Source organism: Camelus ferus, chromosome X (assembly GCF_009834535.1).
Source record: "Camelus ferus isolate YT-003-E chromosome X, BCGSAC_Cfer_1.0, whole genome shotgun sequence".
NCBI lineage: Eukaryota > Metazoa > Chordata > Mammalia > Artiodactyla > Camelidae > Camelus > Camelus ferus.
In genome coordinates, this window is record NC_045732.1 from 64,467,985 (window position 1) to 64,490,159 (window position 22,175).

Below are 22,175 nucleotides of genomic sequence, written 5' to 3' on the forward strand. Positions count from 1 at the left end.
ATGGAAATGCATGCTCTATTGAGGCTTATGCAGTTAAGTTATATTGACCTACAAATAACCACATTACTGACATATTCAGCTCCTAAGAACTTACCCAAATTTATTGAAGCCTTTGACATATGTTTTAAAATCTTTGTCTCCAACCCAGGTCTTACCATATACTGCATGACTTCTTTGAAATCTTTATCTTCAAAGTACTTCACTACCCTATTTTAGCCAAACATTCACCAAATCTAGTGGGTATATTGTGCACCTAGTAGCTTTTACAATGGCATTGCCTCTGAAATCCTAAACTCAGATATTCCATTGTATGACTACAGTGCTTTCATGTATTCTCTCATTCAGTCACTCCCAATATATCTGTTCCTCTAACTCAGGTCACTCAAATCTACAATACTCCCATCTGTCAACCCATCCATTCTCTTCTAATTTATTTTCATATTCCATCTAGATTTTTCTACTTACCTTTAAATCACTCCTGTGCCAATATATTCAACTCCATTGCTTATATCCCTTTGTCCTGGTATAATTCATCTCCTTCAATCTTCTCACTGTCTACTATATATAGGCTGCTGATCAGGAACAGAGAAAAGTACAAACTGTTAAGGAGAACCAGTATAAATCCATAGTGTACGTTTATCTTAGAATTTTCCTTCTCCATAATGTATCTTTCAAACTCTTTTCATTTTTCTCAAAATTCCAACTTTTTCATTACCTTATCACTTTTACCAGATGCATTTCTTTCTATATCATAGAGAAAATTGAATACACCAAACAAGAATTTCCTAAATTTTCTTCTACAAGAGCTATTTATGTATGCCATTCTGAAATAGTTTATGTACAATTTCAGCCATTTGCCAAGCTAAAGGATTTTAATTGGACCCTTAGAAATCTTCTCCACTTACTTTCCCTTAAATATTCCTGTTCTCTAAGGTAGTGAAATTTTAGTTCAGTTCCCAGTGTCTTTTTTTGAAATTTACTAAAATTTTGTTATATTAAGGAAATACACTTCTTTGTTTATAGTATATGTTTGAGCTTGTTGCCTTACTTTAGTATAAATTATTTTTTCTTGTTTATTGTTGGTTTCCTTTGTTTATTTCTGTGGAATTTATAATTTAGAGGTGGAGAGCATGCTTCTACATTATCTTTACTATCTTTAAATTTCTCAGGTCTTTTAATTTTTTTAATCAGGAGGGATTTCTTTCATTATTACAGTTGTGATCAAACATTTTCATTTTCCTTGTAATAGATCTCATAATTTTCCTTTCATATTTACATACCACTAGCATCACATTTATATCTTTGTTATTAAGGATTACATTCTCAATATCATTAATTTAATTTCCACATACTTAATTATAACTTTCATAGCCTCCAGCACGGCTCTCATTGCTCATTTATTTTCCGTAGTTTTTCTGTCGTCCATCCTCTTCTCATCTTAATCAGTTGTCTATTCATTTCAGACTGTTCTCTTTTTTTTAACTTTTTACTCCATCTCAGAGGCCCTGAATGTGTTTTATTTTGACAGAGATAGTAACAATGTTCTACATTTTCTAGTTGTTTTAAGAACTTATTTACCATACTCATTTTTCAGCCTCCAAATCTTTGGGATAGTGAAGAATTTCTTCACAGTCTCCAGGTTGTTTTTGTCATTGTTGTTATGCTGCTTTCTTTTCTACTATTTCTCAAACAAAGCTACTATTATATAGTCCCAGTGCCAGGCATCACATGGCTGTACTTTCATTCCACTTAACACTGAGAAAATTCCTCTCTTAAACCTACATTTGGAAATAAATTATGTTTAGCTCCTGGTACAATTTCAGTCTTTCACTTAAGATTCATATAATGTACTAGGGGAAAAAAAAGATATTTTTTCCTATCCCTATAGACTGAGTCTCTGGTAATCTAAAATAAAATGGCTATAGTGCAAAGCACAATCACTAATTCACAGCTTTCATCAGGCTTTTCTTGTTGTTGTGTCCTTCCTACTCCTACCTCCAACACTATTTTTTTGGGAAGAAACATCTGAGATTCTAAGATTCAAGGTTTCAGAATTTACTCTTCTACTAACTGCTCAGTTTTGTTTTGTTTTTTAAGTTTCAGTTTGTGAATACAGGTACACAGAAAACATAACAGCAAACAAAAATGTAGCTTCCTCAAAGACAGTGTGTATTAAAGCAGTGGTATGCAATAGATACAGACTTTATGTAGCTAACAGAATGATCTTTCTGAAAATTGTTTTCATCATGTTGTGCCCTATTCAAATACTTACACAAGATAAAATCTAATTCCCTTAGCTTGACATACAAAGGTCACCTGAATAAGAATAGTCTATTTCCATCTCAGCACCTTTATTCATACTGCTCTTCTCTTTCTTTCCTCTCTCTCTAACTCTTAATTTTTAAGTCAAATTACAAACCTATCATTGTTGGCAGGACTCTATCTTTTTAAAAATTAGTAACACTTAGTTTCCACATTCTATGATTGTAGAAAGTAAGCTCCATGAAAGCAGGGACAGTGCTTAACTTTTTTTTCCTTTTTATTCCATCTTATTTTACAGAGCCTACAAAAAGCTGTGTCTTATGCTCTTTTTTTAATCTCAAAAGCATGATATGAGCCATATACAGTTATCAACAAATGATTGTTTAATATATAGATATTTATTGACTAAATGAATGCCTCTGTTATCATCTCTGAAACTTTTCATATTACATTCTTACATTCTTATGAAAATGAACTTATAGCCTCTATTCATTTTTTTTTTTACTTTCTATAAAGATAGATCATCATCACATTTCAAGTGGCAATTTCTTTCTATAATTAACAAAGTGTTACAAGAAAGATACATTTATAATTCTATGTGCCTGTTGGAATTCATAAGTAATTCTCTTGTATTGAAAAGTGGACAGGAAAGTAAATGTTTTAATTTTTATAAGGAAAAGATGTAAGGTGTATTATGCACTTTAGAATATCTGAAAATTGCTCAGGTATGAGGTTTTGATTTTGTAATGTTTATACTTTTGATTTTAAATAGTTTAGGGAACACTGTAACATATTCTATAAACTGGAGAGCTCCCCAAACATGGATTTTAATCTGATCTCTGTTACTAACAGAATATGTGACCACAGGCAAGTCAGGGAACTTCCACAAGCTCAGATTCATCATTTATAAAGTGCATGTTCCCACCAATCTCGGAGGGTTTACGAGGATCAAATGAAATAATAAATGTCAAATAACTTTGTAAAACTATTAAACATTATTTAAATATAAGAGATCATTATCATTACAAATAAATGGTTAAAAGAAAAAATCTCAGTAAAATAAAATGAGAATCTCTGCAAAGATGTGATACCAGCTGTCGTGTAATACCTTTTAGAAACCCTTAGTGGCAAGAAATGGCAAGCTAATTAATATGCCAGATAAAATATAGGGTGTCCAGCTAAATTTGAATTTTGGATTACAAAAAAACGTATTTTTTGTTTAAGTGAATTATATACATGGACTCTTGCTCCCAAAACATATTAAAGAATATGCTAAATATTTGTCATTTAGCAATGTGATTACTGAGAAATAATAACAAACGTTATTTTTTTCAAACACTTATTACTGACATTTAAGAAGGAGAATGTAGGGAAGTTTAACATAGAGTAAAATTGGGGGAAAATGATACATTCTATAGTACAGCAGATGTTAGCATTCCATTATTTTGTTTTAATTCGTGTGGATTCATAGAATATCAAACATATCTATCTTCAAGTAAAATAACATAGTCACCTCCTAAAGTTTAATATAAGTGATTTCTGGCTCATGCAGTATTTTACATTATTCAATAGGGCAAATAATGTGAGTAGAATGTGAAGATCTGTGGTGGTTTTACATTTTGGAACTAATAATGGTGCTGAGAGTAAATGGGTTATTCCAAAGGAACTAATATAATCCAAGTAATCTTATTGAAGGAAACAGAGGAAATGATTGACAAACGACTAAAACAGACTAAAGTCAAACATAAAGGCACAGCAATGGGTTTAATTAATCAACTATAAACATTGTTTTAGGGGAAAAAATGACATGAAAAACTGTTGGACAATACTGGTAAAATTATTTGTGTATATGAAGGCATTAAGTGATTTTTTTCACCTTTTATCAGCACTATCTCCTTAACTCATAAATTTCATTTTTAAATCCCTTTTGTCAAGTTAGCCTGTGTCCTGTCAAACATGATATGCTTTTTTTTTTCATATGCACACTACCTTGACAAGATTTCAATTTCCATTTCAAGGCACAGATTTAGGGAAAAAAAATCTTGGTCTTTGATACAATTTACAAACTTGACTCTGAACTTAAAATTTACTTCACTCTTCAAAAGTCAAAACTTGAATGAAGAAATAAATGAAAATAGTCACCTAACATTCAAAGGTCTTAAATCTTCTGTCTAGAATTTGTGAATCATAAAGGCTAATATTTCCATGTTTTTACAGATTGTGTCATTTATTTTCTACATTGTTTCAAAAAGTCTTGGCAGGCTCTCCACTATGTCTCATATATACATATAATCCAGGAAGACAGTGCAACTCCGATTTAACTATGTCAAGTTTATATACCGCTGCTTCTATGTCCTGCAGGAGAGGATTTCTAAACATCCCTATATAGATACTATTTCTGGAAATGATGGTTTCTTCTGCCAGTTTTTGGTTCTACTCTTACTACCTATCTGTCCTTTGCTAAATTACTTAATATCTCTGAGCCTTCATTTCCTCATAAGTAAAATAGGTCCCTGTGGAGAATCAGTGTCTCCATGTCTCAATATTCCCTCAGGAGAAAGATGATTGGCTCTGGACTAAGCAATGTAGTACTAGTTTCTTCAGCATAGTTCCAGGTCAGTATGTCTAGAAAGCTATCAATCATCTGGAATATTTGACTCAAATACCTCAGTCTTACTGACTTCTTAAATCCATGCCCAGTGCTCACAGCTTCCTTAGATCATCTTTGGTCTTACTGGTAGAAGTTTTCTACTAAATAAATTAAAATAGGACACCGTTTTAATGTTTGAAGCATCAAACTAAAATCAACATATTAATATTTCATCGAACCCACTATCACATATACAATATATGTGAAATTGCATATGTATATGTATATCGCATATACATTTATACTATATATATATAAAATGTCCATACAATTGCAATAATTTCTTTTACTTAAAGAACTGAAAATTTGATAGTATATTGAGAAAGATGATGATAGTTTCCCTAAGAAATATTGATTGCATTAAGAATCTAATATATATATATATATTATACATATATATATATATATTAGATACATATATGTATATATCAGATTCTTAATAATATATATAAGCTATTATGGATGCATTCACTTATACATGAATGAGAGCTGAATTTCTTCCTACAGAGGCCACTTGCATTTTTTTCAGGTTTTAGTACTGAAAAACAAATTCAAAATCTCAAGCCAAGATCTCTTTCCAAAAACCAAATGTTCCATATTTTGAATTGCCTTTTATATTTTTGTTAAATCGGTGATTTGAGATGAAGATAAACCTCAAACTAAGTTTATTACTTAGCTCATTACATTCTAGCCTATTAAAATTAAATCTACAAGTGCACACAGTAAGGCACATACTTTCTTTGTGCAGGTGACAGATGACCTACATTGCAATTAAAAACTGTTAACATGTCACCTACCCAGCCCTGTGCCACTCATGTGTGTCACTGACAGATGAGGAGGGTGAGCAGCCCCCCTCTGGCCTTACATTACTCACACATGGCATCAACAGACACAGAGCGCAAGGCAAGCAGCCCTGTGCCTCAAGCCCCATGTCAGTTGCATGACACCAACAGATATGGAGAGCGAGCAGTTTCACTGCCCTGAACTGCTCACATGACCCCACCAGAGACAATGGGTGCATACAGCACACAAGAGGGAGTCCCCTTGAGTGCCGGGCTCAGGGCAACAGGGAAGAATGTGTTTCTGGAACCCATGGGACTGAAATAAGGGGAGAGAGATTTGAGAGGCAACTGAAAACTAAGGCAAAGTTAAATAATAAGCTTTATCTCCCATACAGGGCCACTCCTTTAAGACACAGAGAGATAGCTGTTTTGCATAATACACAGAAACAAACACAGAGAGTTAAGCAAAATGAGGAACAAAGGAACATTTTCCAAATGAAAGAACTATATAAAGAGGGGAAAAGCTCTAATTAAATGGAGATAAGTAATGTACATGATAAAGAGATCAAAGTAATGGTCATAAAGAGGCTCATTGATCTTGGAAGAACAATGTATGAACACAGTGAAAATTTCAACAATGAAATGGAAAATATAAGAAAGTTCCAAACAGAACACAAAGAGATGTAGAATATAATAACTGAATTGAAAAATACATTAGAAGGAATCAACAGCAGACTAAATGTTACAGAAAAACAGGTAAGTGATCTGAAAGATAGGATATTGTAAATCACTCAAACAACAGCAAAAAGAAAAAGCGAATTTTAAAAAATGAGGATAGTTTAATGGACCTGAGGACAACATCAAGCATACTAACATTTGCATTATTAGACTCCCAGAAGGAGAAGAGAGAAAGGGGCAGAAAACTTACTTGAAAAGCTAATGGCTAAAAGCCTCCCAAACCTGGGGAAAGAAACAGATGTCTAGGTTCAGGAAACAAAGAGAGTCCCAAACAAGATGAACCTAAAGAAACACAGCAAGACACATTTTAATTAAGATATCAAAACTTAAAAATAAAAGGAGATTCTTAAAAGCAGCAAGAGAAAACCAACTAATTACCTAGTTACCTACAAGGGAACCCCCATAATTATATCAGCTGTTTTTTCAGCAGAATCTTTGCAGGCCAGAAAGGAGTGGAATGATATATTCAAAGTGCTGAAAGGGAAAAAAAAAAAAAAAAACCCAGCTAAGAATACTCTACTTGGCAAGGTTATAATTCAGAATTGAATGAGACATCAACAGCTAAAGGAGTCTTTACAATAAATGTTAAAGAATTTGTAGGCTGAAAAGAAAAGGTTAAAACTAGAAATAAGAACATATATGAAAGAAAAACAATCACAATAATAGCACATATATAGTAAAGGCAGTAGATCAACCACTTATAAATCTAGTATGAAGGTTAACAGACAAAAGTAGTAAAATTAACTATAACTACAATTAGTTAAGAGATACATAAAATAATAAACATATAAAATATAATGTCAAAAATATAAAAGGTGGAGGAAGGGAGTGAAAAATGTAGAGTTTTTAGAATGCATTTAAGTTCATACAAACTTAAAATGGACTGCTATAAATATAGACTATTATATGTGAACCCCATGATAACACATGGTAAAAACCTACAGTAGCTACATGAAAGATAAAGAGAAAGAATCTAAATATAACACTAAAAAAAATCAAACATCAAGGGAAAAGAGCAAGAGAAGATAAAAGGAACAGAGCAGAGCTACAAAAACATCCAGAAAACAATGAACAAAATGGCAATAAGTACAAACCTATCAATAATTACTTTAAATGTAAATAGACTAAATTCTCCAATCAAAAGACATAGAGTGGCTGAATTAATTTACAAAACAAGATACATTAATATGCTGCCTACATGAGACTCACTTCAGATCTAAACACGTACATAGGCCAGAGGTAAAGAGATGGAAAAAAGATATTACATGCAAATGGAAACAAAAAGAAAGCTGAGGTGGCAATACTCATATCAGACAAAACAGATTTTAAAACAAAAATTGTAAAAAAGATAAAGAAGAGCATTGCATAATGATAAAAGGGTCAATTCAACAAGAGGATATAACATTGGTAAATATTTATCCATCCAACATAACAGTACCTGAATATACAAAGCAAACACTAACAGACATACAGAGACATACTCAGTAATAAAAACTAGTAGGGAACTCAATATTCCACTTATATCAATGGATAGATCATCCAAATAGAAAATCAATAAGGATACAGTGGCCTTAAATGACACATTAGATCAGATGATCTATAATATAGAACAATCCATACAAAACTAGAAGAATACATATTCTTTTCAAATGCACATGGAATATTCTACAGAATAGACTGCATGTTAGGACACATAAAAAATTCTCAGTAAACTTAAAAAGATTAAATTCATATTAAACATCTTTTCCATGACAGTGATATGACTATCATTTTCATTTTGCAAGGTTTCCGGTGCCATCAAAGTAGTCATACTTTTCTGCAAATATTATAATTATCATTTACTCCATAATGATTGGCACTGTATTAGTTAATTTTCTAACAGTTCACCCTCCACATGTATCTTATTCCAATTAACAATAAGTGAAAACTTAAGTAGATATGATGCTCCTGCATATGAGAGGATGCTGTCTCATTTACCACCACCAATGGGAATTTTACTTTATTCAGAAGAGTGGAAAAAAGAAATCCAAAACCTTATCCTAAAGGTCTGTCTTTAGAAAACACATCCCCACTGTATTACTTAATCATCCTCAAGGACTCTGGAGCTCATCATGGGAGGGAGGAAGGAGAGGAAAGATTTTGTCTGTCTCCTTTCCTTTTCCTGTTTCCCATTGGCTAAAATTTATCCCACATGGAGTTAGTTTACCTGTAGTTCCAAATGGCATCATACACCACCACCAGTGCTTACTCAGGAGGCCAAATCTCAGTAAAATCAGGATGTGTAGTGATCAGCCTGACCATATAACAGCAGTTGAAAGAAAGTCCTTCTGGTAAATGACTTAACAGCCCCAGGTTGCCAAATCATGTAGGTCTAAATAAAATTGACTAGCCACTGTACCACTGCATCAGCTGGCTGAGGTTGCAGGAGATTAATACAATGAAGGTGATGAATTTCATTCAACTCAATGTAATCCAACACATATTCAGCAAATAAGCAAACAAACAAAAAATGTATATAAGTAGAAGTTAGAAAGAAAATCCTGAGAAAATAAGTTAAAAATATATAAATTATTGCACAATTTATTGAAATCCCTGAGATGAGGGATTACAGAGAAGAGTTCAACAGTGCCACAACAGTAAAAACAAATAATTTTGTTGCAATAAAAGGTATGCCTTTGTTCTTGCTTTTTCTGCAATCCAAGACAAATATATCTCTTGGGGAGGAATGGAATTCTTTTAGGCAAAGAAAACAAACACTACACACCCATAAATAGTACTGTTTATAACTATTCAAATCTCTCTATCTAAAAAAAAGCATAATTTCATACAAGAATGCAATTTTCAGATGCAATTTGATAAGTATGCAAAGCACATGATTTCTGATAAGATTTATACATGAGGAAATACAAACAAATCATAGTAAGGGAAATGAACAGCTGTCTTGCCAGTCCTACTGATGCAAATTAAAATAAAGGTACCATAACAAATTTGTTCTAAAAAAGGTTAATCAACATATATAAATAAAAATGGATAGTGTTAAGGCTATAGGAAAATAAATAGTGTTATATTGAGGTTTACACTACAAATTAGATTAACTTTCTAGATAGAAATATATTAAATTGTTCCAGAAACCATCAAACCATTTCTATAGTATGATGGAGCCATTAAAATAAGCCAAAATGATACAATAGCTCAAACATAATAAAAATAAAATGGTTAGCAGCCCTCCTGAAAATTGTCATTCTGGATGCAGACTCTTTCAGTCTTTATCCTCCACCATCTTCAATCCATGGCTTCTAAGTCACCATGCTCATTTGCATTCAAGCAACAGAAGGGGAAAGAGCACTAGGGATCATATGTAGGAGGTTTTAAATGACCTAGAAGTGAAATTCTGGTATCTGCAATTCTTAATCCTGTTATCTGCAATTCAACCACATGACCACACTTGACTGGGAAGGATGCTGAGGAATATACTCTAGCTTGTGTACTTAGAAAGACAAAATTAAAAGTGGATTTGGTGAACAACTAGCCAGTCTCTGCCACACACTGATTTTTTATATTTTCCCACCACAATCTATGCCAAGAAAATAATCCAGAAAGGTATAAAAAGTATTGTTACAAATGTGTACATGGCAATGCTATTTAATAATAGAAAGTGCCAGAGTTTACTCTTCCCTCACTATCATATAAATTCCATGACAGCAGGATTTTCGTAGGCCTGGTTTACTGTAATACTCTGCATCTGTACCAATGCCTAGAATCTAGTATGTTTTCAATGGAAATTTTCATCATAGTATGTAGCTCATTAGTTCTTAAAACTAAGGTTTGAATACGGAAAGAACTAGTAAATTGATAATAGACATCACATAGTAAAAAACCAAAACAAAACAAAAATTAAAACTAAACAAAACAAAAGCCAAGTTGGATTAATTCAATCTTATACTTTTAAACTAAATCCCATTGAACCTACACTAGTGTGTGAATGGCACACAGAGCTTGGTAGGGGAGATTGTAGTTGCATTCAAATTAAACATTGAGACCAAGCAAGTACAGGATAATCTTCAAAATAAATTGATTGATTATAAGCAAATATTTATAGACTTCTAATGGTGTTATAGAATATATTAAAGAAACAGCTCTTGCCAAGAAGGAGTCTGTCATGCAAATGATTCAAAGAAACTTAACATCTGGGTAACAAAATCTACTTGATATATATTTTAGCCAACCTGTTAGATCTGGAAATTATTGCTGCAATATATGGGATTATTAATGAGACCCTCCCTTTTACAGTTGCTAGGTATCACAAGAAATTAAGGAGAAAGAAATGTCATTCCTTGGGCTATTCAAATGTACGAGTAGGGCTGATTCATCTTAATATACGTCATTTTGTAGAATAGTGTAAAGTTCACACATGGCCCTATAACCTAGGCTGTCTCTTCAAAGTAGCTAGAATGTGATTGGATTATAAAAGTATCTTTTCTTCATCATTGGTTTTGATAAGGCTAAATCTATTGCCGTCATATTCTTTCCCGGAGGCCTAATTTGAAATCCTGTACTTTGTTAACCAAGTTACTTTACTTTTTACATACAAGGAGATTTTAAGTGCAATTTGTTTATTTATAATATTGTAAAAGAGATATTCAATATTAATACCTACATATTTAACCTAGAATAGATAGATAAAAATAGAAAGATACATAAATGTACAAGTTGAGAGAGAAAGAGAGTGAGAACGAGAGAGATCATATTATTCAACAAAATTGAAAGTAGGAATTGGTGATTAATATTAAAGTTTCTTAAAATGTGAAAATGAACACACAGAAACTAATACATCTATACCTTAAACATATTAATGTACATCCCTTCACCAATCTTTTATTTAGAGACAAGGCTGGGAGGCTTTTTTTTTTCCTAATGGAATAAAAAATAAATATGATTTTGAATCAATATGAGTGTAGAATTTTTTATTGTTTTTTGAAACTTTTTTAAACCAAGTTTTGGTGATCCTTATCTTTGATCATTCTAAAAGATGCAAATCTTTTCATAGTTACAACTCATAGTTCATACTCCTATTTTATTGGTCTCTATAATATTAATTTAAAGCAGGTAATTAAAATAAATAGAAATAGTTAAGTAATTTTGCGGAAAATGCCACCTCACTCTTGTAAAACATGCAATGTTGGGAACATGCATAAATAGGGGATTTATTGTCCTCTGTGAACAAATGAATATGCCTTACAGAATGGATTGCAAGTGCTGACTAATCTAACAAAGAGGTTAAGGGTAGTTAGCTGAAATGGTCTTTCATATATGATTCCTATAGAAAATGAAGATAGAAGAAAATGTTAAAACCAGCCATAATTTTAACTGTTTACATTTTACTGAATTTCATTGTAGTCCTTTTTCTGCACTTATATAGTTTTATTTATTTTGGTTTACAAATTTGGACTATGACTGGTAACTACTCAAATTTATTAAACAAAATTTTCTAGGTAAATACAAAATATTTCATGTATTTTTAAAAATTCTAGCAACAACATTGTGTTAGTAATATTGCTATCCTCATTTTAAAGTTGAAGAAACTAATGCATGGACAGGTTAAATTACTTAGCTAGGGTCACAGTCTGTAAAGGAGTGAACACCAGAATTGCTCCCAGAAAGTGCTAAATTTTAGCTTTCTTGTTTTCACAGAAAAATATATTATGAACATTCTCTTTTTGCTAAATATATTTCTACTCTGTATTCATCATATAGAATTTAATTTAGATCCCATTTCCCATTGGTAGATAATTAAATTATTTGTAATTTTCACTAATATAAAAATATCACAGGGCTTTATGGCAAAGTTGATAAAGTGCAAAGATGAAATTACATATGAAAAAAGAAAATCAAAAATTCATGATTAGGCTTGGAAACAAAAAAATTATTTTTCTGGGCCAGTAACAAAACAAAAATATTGAGTGTTAAGTGGGGCTGAAGCCGAAGACTTGATTAGCTCCAAGTCTGCATGTTCCAATGGCAGCTGAGTGTTCAGTTCCTGTAAGTTATGAAGGCTAAAAGTGCTCCATTCAAGACTTAGTAAGTATCTACGCCAAGTTCATGCCTTGAAGTGACGGGTTATAATGGATCTCTCTTGCTTTTACAAGTAAGTTGAAAAATGTTGGCAACTGCTACCTGAAAAGTATACATAATAAATGTATACATCGACTAAGTATGTTTTTTCCCATGATGCTGGGAAAGTGCGACAATGCTGAATGTAATAATGTAGTAAACAACATTAGCAAATGAAATGAGAAAATTATATATTTATATCAAGAAATTTTTAAAAAGCATTTTATAAAATTCAACACACCTTCCTGCTGAAAACTTTTATTAAGCCATAACAAGAAAGGAACTTAACCTGGTAAATGGGATATGGTAATGTTCGTCATGAATAATATCTATAATATACAAGGAAACATGTTGTTATGCTGAATTATGTCCCTTCAAAAGTCACATGTTGAAATCCCAACCTCCAATATCTCAGAATGTGACCTGATTTGGAAATAAGATCATTGCAAGTTTAATTAGGTAAGATGAGGTCATTAGGGTGGGCCTGAATCGAATATGTCTGGTGTCCTTATAAAAAGAGGAAATTTAGAGATTTCCAGTCAAGATGACAGAATGGCAGGACCACGAACTTGCCTCTCCTCAAGACTACAGTGAAACCACAACTGACTGCTAAACAACCATCAGGAAAAAGACTGGAACCTAGCAAAAAAGATCTTCTTCAACTGGAAACATAAAGAGGGAACCACAGCAGGATGGTAGGAGGGGCTGTGACTGTGATATAATCAGACCCCATACTCCTCGGTTGGGCGACCCACAAGCTGCAGAATAGTTAAGTCATAGAGGCCCTCCCACAGGAGTGAGAGCTCTAAGCCCCACGTCAGGCTCCCCAGCCTGGGGTTCCAGCATTGGGAGGAGGAGGAGACCCCAGGACATCTGGTTTTGAAGACCAGTGGGTCTTAGCTCCAGGAGCCCCACGTGACTGGGAGAAACAGAGACTTCATTCACTTGGGAAGTATACACAGAGTCTTGTATGTGCCAGGTCCAAGAGCAAAGGCAGTGATTTCATAGGAACCTGGATCAGACCTACCTGCTGGTTTGGAAAGTCTCCTGGGGACATAAGGGGACAGCTGTGGCTCACCCAGGGGACATAAAAGCTGGTGGCAGACATTCTAGGAGTGTTAATGTGCATGAGCTTTCCTGGAGGCTGAACCCTTGATTGGATCATTAGCACCAAGACCTAGCCCCACCCAACAGCCTAAAAGGAAGCCTCAGGCCAAACAATATACTGGGTGGGAACACAGCCCCACCCATCAGCAGACTTCCTAAGCCACAAATGTCTCTTGACAGGGTCTTACCCCCCACAGGTCCAGGACCAAGCTTCACCCAACTGTGAGCAGGCACTGGCTCCTCCTGCCAGAAACCCTGCATAAGCCTCTAGTTCAGCCTCATCCAACAGGAGCAGATACCAGAAATAAGAAAACAACAATCCCAAAGCCTGTGGAAGGAATCCACAAACATAGGCCAGATTCTACACTGGGACTGGCTGGACTCTGGCACTTGGGTGACTGCTGGGACACATAGGACATCTCCCAGAGAGGGCCACCTCTCCAAGGTCAAGAAACATAACTAACCTACCTAAAAATACAAATAGAAAGATAGACAATATGAGGCAGCAGAGGAATATCTCCCAGGCCAAGGCACAAGATAAAACCCCAGAAGAAGAAATAAGTGATGAAGAGATAGGCAATTTATCTGAGAAAGAGTTTAAAGTAATGATGGCCAAGATGTTCAGAAAACTCAAGAGGAGTATAGATGCACAGAGAGAAGTTTTTAGCAAAGAGTTGGAAAATATAAAGAATATCCAGAGTTGAAGAATAAAATCACTGAAATGAATAATACACTAGAAGGAACCAAGAATAGACTAAATGAGACAGAAGAACAGATCAATGAGCTAGATGACAGAGTAGTGGAAATCACTACTTCAGAACAGAAAAAAAGAAAAAGAACAAAAAGAAATGAGGATAGCTTAAGAGAACTCTGGGACAATATGAAGCACACTAATATTCGCATTATAGGGGTCCAGAAAGAGAAGAGAGAGAGAAAGGACCTGAGAAAATTTTTGGAGAGATAATCACTGAAAACTTCCCCAATTTGGGAAAGGAAACAGTCATCCAAGTCCAGGAAGCACAGAGTTCCACACAGGATCAACCCAAAGAGGAACACACCAAGGCACATAGAAACCAAACTGACAAAAATTAAGGATATTAATTATTTTATTTAATTTAAATATGTAATTAATTAAATATTATGAAAATTAGCAAGAGAAAAGTAACAAGTAACATACAAAGGAACTCCCATAAGTTTATCAGCTGATTTTTCAGCAGAAACTCTACAGGCCAGAAGGGAGTGGCATGATATATTTAAAGTAATGAAAAGGGAAAAACTTAAAACCAAGGATACTTTATCCAGCAAGGCTGTCATTCAGATTTGATGGGGAAATCAAAAGCTTCACAGATAAACAAAAGCTAAAAGTATTCAGCACCACCAAACCAGCATTACAACAAATGTTAAAGGAACTTCTCTAGTAATCAAACCATAAGAAAAGAGAACGAAAAGAAGAGGGAAAAAAAAAAATACCTACAAAAGATTGCTTTGGCAGTTCGGGGTCTTTTATGGTTCCATATAAATTTTGAAATTGTTTGTTCTAGTTCTATAAAGAATGTTGCGAGTATGTTGACAAGGGTTGCATTGGATCAGATTGCTTTGGGTAGTATAGCCATTTTGATAATGTTGATTCTTCCAATCCAGGAGCCCAAGATATATTTCTATTTCCTTGTATCATCTTCAATTTCCTCTATCAATGTTTTACAGTTTTCAGAGTATAGGTAACCTCCTTGGTTAAATTTATTTGTAGGTATTTTGTTGTTTTTGATGCAGCGTAAATGTTTATGCCAGTTATAAAATTATGGTTTTTGAAGTGTAAAAGAAAAAGTGAATGAAGGGCCACAGATGGCAAAATATCCTCCTTTCTTATGGGTGGGTTGTATTCCATTGCATATATATGCTGCATCTTCTTTATCCATTCATCTATTGATGTGCACTTAGGATGCTTCCATATCTTGGCAATTATAAATAATGTTGCTATTAATAGTGGGGTGTATGTATCTTTTTGAATAAATTCTTATTTTGTGGTTGGCTTTTTAAAAAATAAAAGGGGAAATTTGGACACAATGACACGCAAAGAGGGAAGATGACACAAACAGAAACAGGGAGAAGATGACCATCTACAAGCCAAGGCAAGAGGCCCAGAACAGATCCTTCCCTCATAGCCCTTGGAAGGAATTAAACTTGCCAATGCCTCAGTCTCCAAAAGTATGAGACAATACGTTTCTGTTGTTTAGCCATCCAGTTAGTGTTATTTTGTTGCAGGCATCCCTAGAAAACTAATACACATGCATAAAAATATTTATTGCATTGCTGTTTATAAGAGCAAAAATTTAGCATCTATAAAGTCTATTAAAATAATTTAAAATTAATTGTAGTATATTCATACTTTGGAATACTACACAGCAGGTAAAGTAAATGACCTAGAGCTGCATATTTGAAAATGGATATATTTTTAAAACACAGTACTGAGTAAAAAGTAAAGAACACATTAATTATTAGATCGACATCATTTATATAAAGCAAGGAAACATGCAAAACATAACACAAACAAATGAAAACAAATAGGAATGATAAACAACAAATTCCAGATAGTGGCTTTTCTCTAAAGAGAGAAGAAGGGGAATCATATCATAAAGGACAAATACAGAATGAAAATTACCTTAATTTTTATTATATTAAAATGTGGAATTGCTAATACTTATTAAACTAATTATTTATTTTACATCTGCTCATTTATTTTTTCTCTGTACTTTAAACCATGAACAGTATATCATATAAAATTTTTCTCATATTAATCCTTAGAATTCATTTCTAGAAATAAAATAGCTGTGTTGAAGCTTATTTAAGATTATTTTTAGGGCTTTGGTATACATTTTCATATTGCTCTCCTTAAATCTATACCAATTTATGCTTCCAATAGCAGTATATAGGAATGAAGGTTTCATATACTTTTAACCATAATAGTATTATCATTATTTTTAGATTTCATAATTTGATGAAAATGGGAAAATTTTTTTTAATTTATATTTTACATTACTTTGATTACTAATAAGATTCAATATGTGCTTTAAGAGAGGCCACGTATATTTTTTGTGAGTTGCCAGTATATATCATTTGCTCATCACTTAATCAACTTTATTGACATTTGATTTAAGTTTAAGAAATTGTCACATTTCAGCTTACAGTTCAATGAGTTTTGACAAATGTATTCACCCATGTAACCATCACCAAAGTCAAAATATAGAACGTGTCTATTGTCCAGTAAGTTCCTTCATTCTGCTTTGCATTTATTTCCCCACCCTCACTCCAGGCAATTATTGATCTTATTTCTATTGCAATTGTTTAATTTTTCCTCTACTTGAACTTTCTGTAATGGAAACATACCATACATGCTCTCTTGCATCTGGCTTTTTTTTCTCTCAGTCTAATGTACCAATTTTTAAAATGTATGTGTTTATTTTTGTATTGATTTGTAAATGTTCTTCACAGTCTAAAGTAGTAAGCTTTTGCATATTTTATATGTTACAAAATTTCTACAAATTTTCTCTTGCCTTTTTACATTTATTCAAGATTATTTTAAGTATGTAGATCTCTGTACTATACATCTAATAGACTTAATATTTTCTTTTAAAGATTCTTTTTGTAGGATGTGCATATATATCCTTCAAACCCAGAATTTAGGCAATATTGATATAATATTTTTCTAGTAAAGTGACCCTAAATAATGAACATATGTAATGACTTCATTTATTGAACAATCCATCCTTTACTAAGGTATGTGTGTGTGTGTGTGGGAGGGGGGGATTGCTTGCAAGTGTGTGGGCACCTGGATGTACAAATGGAACTACAGTACTCTGCCCTCATCTGTGAGGAATACATCCCAAGACTCCTAGTGGATGCTTGAAACTGTAGATAGTACCAAGCCCTATATATACCCTGTTTTTTCGATGATAAGGTTTAATATATAAATTGGGCACAGTAAGAGAATGTCTGAATTGCCAGCATCACTACTCTTGCACTTTGGGATCATTATTAATTAAAATAAAGGCTACTTGAACACAAGCACTATGACACCATGGCAGTTGATCTGATAACGAAGAAGGCTACTAAATGTAGAAGGGGCAGTTAGCATCTATAGGGTGGGTACACTGGACAAAGGGATGATTCACATTTCAGGTGGGACAAAGTGGCAAGTAGGGAGATTTCATCATGCTATTCAGAACACCCATGCAATTTAAAATTTATAAATTGTTTATTTCTGGAATTCCCATTTGATATTTTTGGACCACAGTTGACCGTGGGTAACTGAAACTGCAGACAACAAAACCTCAGATAAGGGAGGACAACCATACTCCTCTTTTCCAAAGTGAGATTTTAGATCATTTATGCAGGATTTGCAATGGAGGTGTCTGAAAACCAACTGCGTTGCCTTCAGCTTTTCACCTAATTGTATAAAGGGTTATGTCATTGTTTAAAGTATTAAGTCAGTAAAGCTAGAAAAGCTGGAAATCAGAGGACTTCAGAATTCCGTCAGTGTACAAAGGAGTTGGTAGGAAGAATGACTCTGGTGCACAGTGTCCTACTGTATATGAATGATGCTTCCTGTAGTTTTTTGAAGAGTTGGCCCTGGGTAAGGGATACTTTTTTCTCACTTTAAGGTAAGTGAGACAGTTTTTAACTATACCACTCAGAACGTTTTATAAGCATCCTCCATCTCTTAGGGAAGCACAGGGGACTGATGCCTGATTCATACCGGCGAAATCTGAGGAGTGAAAAATTGGCTGAAAAGCCTGTGGCACCAGAATAGAGGTTTGTAAATTGAGAAGTAATAATACTCCCACAAATGACAAATCAAAAGTTAGTGAACAAGACAGGAAATATATATGAAAAGACCCCACTAACAAGGTGCCCAGATGCCATTTCAATATAGTACCAATCATAAAGACATATCCTGCACCTTCATCTCTGCTGCTTGAAGACTTATTTAAACATTAGAGATGTCGGAAATCACAGTTAGTAAACTGTGAGAGAAGCATTAGGAACTCAAAACATGGGAATAAGGAAGAACCAATTGTGTCTCTATATTAGTAAGATTAAGCCAAATTGTATTTAAAAATCCCCAAATCTCAGTGGATTGACACAAAGTTCATTTCTCACTCACACAGTCTGATGCAGATGTTGCTAATTTGGATGTTCTGGTCAGCTCTCCTCCAGGCAAGGATCATAGGAATCTGGAGACCTTCTACCTTTTCACTCTGCCATCTCAAAGTCCTTTGCTTCCAGGCTTAGAAATGGAATATATCGCTTTTACCCACATTTCATTGGCCAGCACTCAGATGATTCTACCTGGACGAAAGGGGGCATGGGATTGAGAAATGCAACTTACTGAGTGCAAAGGAGTAAGTTGAAATGGTGTGTGAGCATATGGCATCATCACTACAGGAACCCCATTTCCTGCTGCAGCTACTAGATGAGTGAGGGGAGAAATTTCAGCTTCAAATGAAGTTTGGAATTTAGGTAATTATCCTGGATTGGACATACAAATTAACTGAGAATTTTGATGACAGCAACTAAGATAAGAAGGCTTATCCTTGGAGAATGATGGCAAAAAGTTTGTCCTAGCCTGAGATTTCAAGTAGAGGACAGAGAAGACTCAGCTCCATAAAATATATATGAAGGAACAGTGGTGATGAAATAACAACCTTGATTTCTTTTATAACCATTGAATCCTGCTCTTTCAAATACTATGTGTGTGTATATGTGTGCATGCACGTGTATGAGTGTGTGTGTAGTACTCACCCTATAGCAGTATCACACTGTTTTAATTACTATAACTTGTTACTACATTTTAATAGGGAACAGTGAACATTCTCCATCATAAATATATTTTTATAAAATGTTCATAACTACTCCCATCTAGTTATTCTTCTAACAGAAATTTAGAATCATTTTTTTCAATTTGAAAATAAATCCTATTGAGTGTTTCATTAAAATCATACTTATTGTATTAATTTAGAAATAACTGGCATTTTTATAATTCTACCTTATAATATATATGTATTTTTATTTATTCAAGCCCTTTTGTTGTTCAGTTACTATTTTATTCATTTAATACTGAACATTTTCAATTAAATAAATTCTTAGTTATTTTGTAATTTTTGTTGTTACAAAGGAAGATGGTTTCAGTTGTTCTCTGAAATACAGGAACACTATCTTTGTGTATTCATTGTGCAAATCACAATTTAATTGTGCTCTCATTAGTTTTCAAGTTTTTATTTGATTCCCTGGATGTTTTAATCATATTCTAAATAATCAATGTTTTGTTAATTTTTATTTTTATCATAGTTCTTTAGAAGAGTGCTATTTCACCTTCAGTTTTGGAATTTATTTGTTTGTTTACTTAAATTTACATTATTAAATTCTGGTCTTATTGCACTGTGGTCAAAGAATGTGGCCTCAAAAATATCTGCTTCCAAAATTGATGTATTCCTAACATGCAACTTAAACATAATCAATGTTTGTAATATTTCATTAAAAACTTTAAAAAAGTAACTATCAAAGATGGTGATTGGAATAGAAACATAGATTTTTAGACCTTCCTAAATTCCAACATAAAAACAAACAGAAACAAATATCAATGCCAAATATCCATGGGCAATATTACAACTAAACTATACAACGTGTTCCTCTCCAGCCCTGAAGTAGAGGTGAGTGAGAAGAAACCTACCAATAATCATGACATCTGAATATTATCAGCATCTGTGTGGGAAGAAGCAGAAGGAAATAAAAAGGCTTCCAACAAACTTGAGGATAAGAGGATTCAAACACAGCCTATAGGTATTCACTGAAAAGTGCAGTGGGCCATTTTGAAAATAGAAATTTAAATTGCCAGGTGTTTGCTCACTCCAATAAGGATTAAGTGCAAGTATCCCAGTGTAAATTCTGAGAGGCTACAGTAATCTAATCCCATGTGTTCTCAAAAAGATATGATACTGCTCTGCCACATCTCCCTTCCATGGCAGGGCTATCAAGTAGGGGAGAATTGCTGGAAAAAAATGAAAATTCTGCCAGAAAATGATAACTGGTATGATGTTTTCTTTATCTTTATCCATATATTATTATTTTATTGGAAATTTAAAGTCCATCTTTCAAGGACTGCTATCCATTGTTATTAAAACATTTTAACTTAATCATTTGAATCACAGTGGAAATAGAATTTAAGGTCATGAGGTGCTAAAAAGTAGAAGTCCTTGGACAACTGTTTTAATTAATAAATAATCAACACTTTCATAAATGGCCAGTTGTTCCTTGAATGATGATTATGGCTTATTTTTAATGGATTAAATATTATATACATTCATACATCATCTGAAAATGTTTTTTATTATAAATTTGAAAACAAATAGTTATTTCTAGATCTATGAAAAGTTGAAATTCCAAACTAGCTCAGTACAAATTGTCACAATTAGAGGGATTTGAGTAAATGTGTTTATTCTGAAATATCAGCCCTTGAAAGAAAACAAATTTAGAACATTTGCTTATAAATTACAAAGAATTAATGTTATATAAGTGAGTTAGGTTAAATAAACCATATGAAATTGGTGATTTGACAACAAAAATTTTATCTTGTTGAACCCAAATAAAATAGAATAAAATGTGAATTATGTTGAAGAAGAAAGGCGAATATTCCTAACTTATTCAGAAATTACGAATGGTAGATAGGAAGTTTGCAGAATTACCATATTACACGTAGCATATTATCACATACACCCTTTTAAAACAAATTAACATTTTAAAGCATAAGTAAAGAGTCTTCTTGGGGAAATTAGGAGAATAGAGAAACCTTCTTTCTCGAGTTAATAACTGATAGAATTAGTTGTATATGGGATTTTCATTTTGTGTAATCTGTATCTTAAATAAAAGAGATATTTAGAAGTTAACTTGAATTCTAAAAAAATTGATGGGTTAAACTACCTAAAATTTCAAAACAATAAATTTGACAAATCTCTAAAATTGGACACCCAGACAACTGTACATTAATACTGCTCTATCCCACTTTTCTGGGTAATTATATATAGATGTTAAGAGAAACCATTCATGTCCAATTCCAACTGAATATTTTCAGAAAATAAAATATGAAATATATTTTAGTTTATATAATTTTGAAATCATTTTCTTTAAGGCACATTTTTATCTCTGAAAATTCCTTGCAGTCTGGCCAAAGAGTTGACAACATGAAGGAAGAGAACACTGGACTGTCATCATTAAAAAAAAAAAAAGTCTATCTTTTTTTAAAACAGTGAAATCACTCCAAAGTTACACCAAGCTGTGGACTTAATGGTAGAAAACTGTCTTACTCTTATTCCGGGGAATGTTACCATGCAATTTGAAAAGATTTTGAAGTCTATAATTTGCTATTGCCATTAATGATTCTAAGTCTAGAAGATGATTTCAGAAAGGAAACAAGGCTCTGAAATTCTTAAACCACTCAACTGATACACACCTTCAAATGTATATCCTCTCAG

The 22,175-nt window shown here is 33.2% G+C and overlaps 1 long non-coding RNA gene across 2 annotated transcripts in view; it reads right to left on the reverse strand.

The window, feature by feature from the left end:
- Positions 1-22,175, reverse strand: part of LOC116662096 — a 65,507-nt gene that overhangs the window by 2,570 nt on the left and 40,762 nt on the right. Inside the window, exon 2 of one of the 2 annotated variants that reach the window (XR_004318081.1) lies at positions 466-569. This is a non-coding gene — a long non-coding RNA (uncharacterized LOC116662096). Of the gene's footprint in view, positions 1-465; positions 573-22,175 lie in introns of both variants that reach the window. The other variant, XR_004318080.1, reaches the window with a different exon arrangement.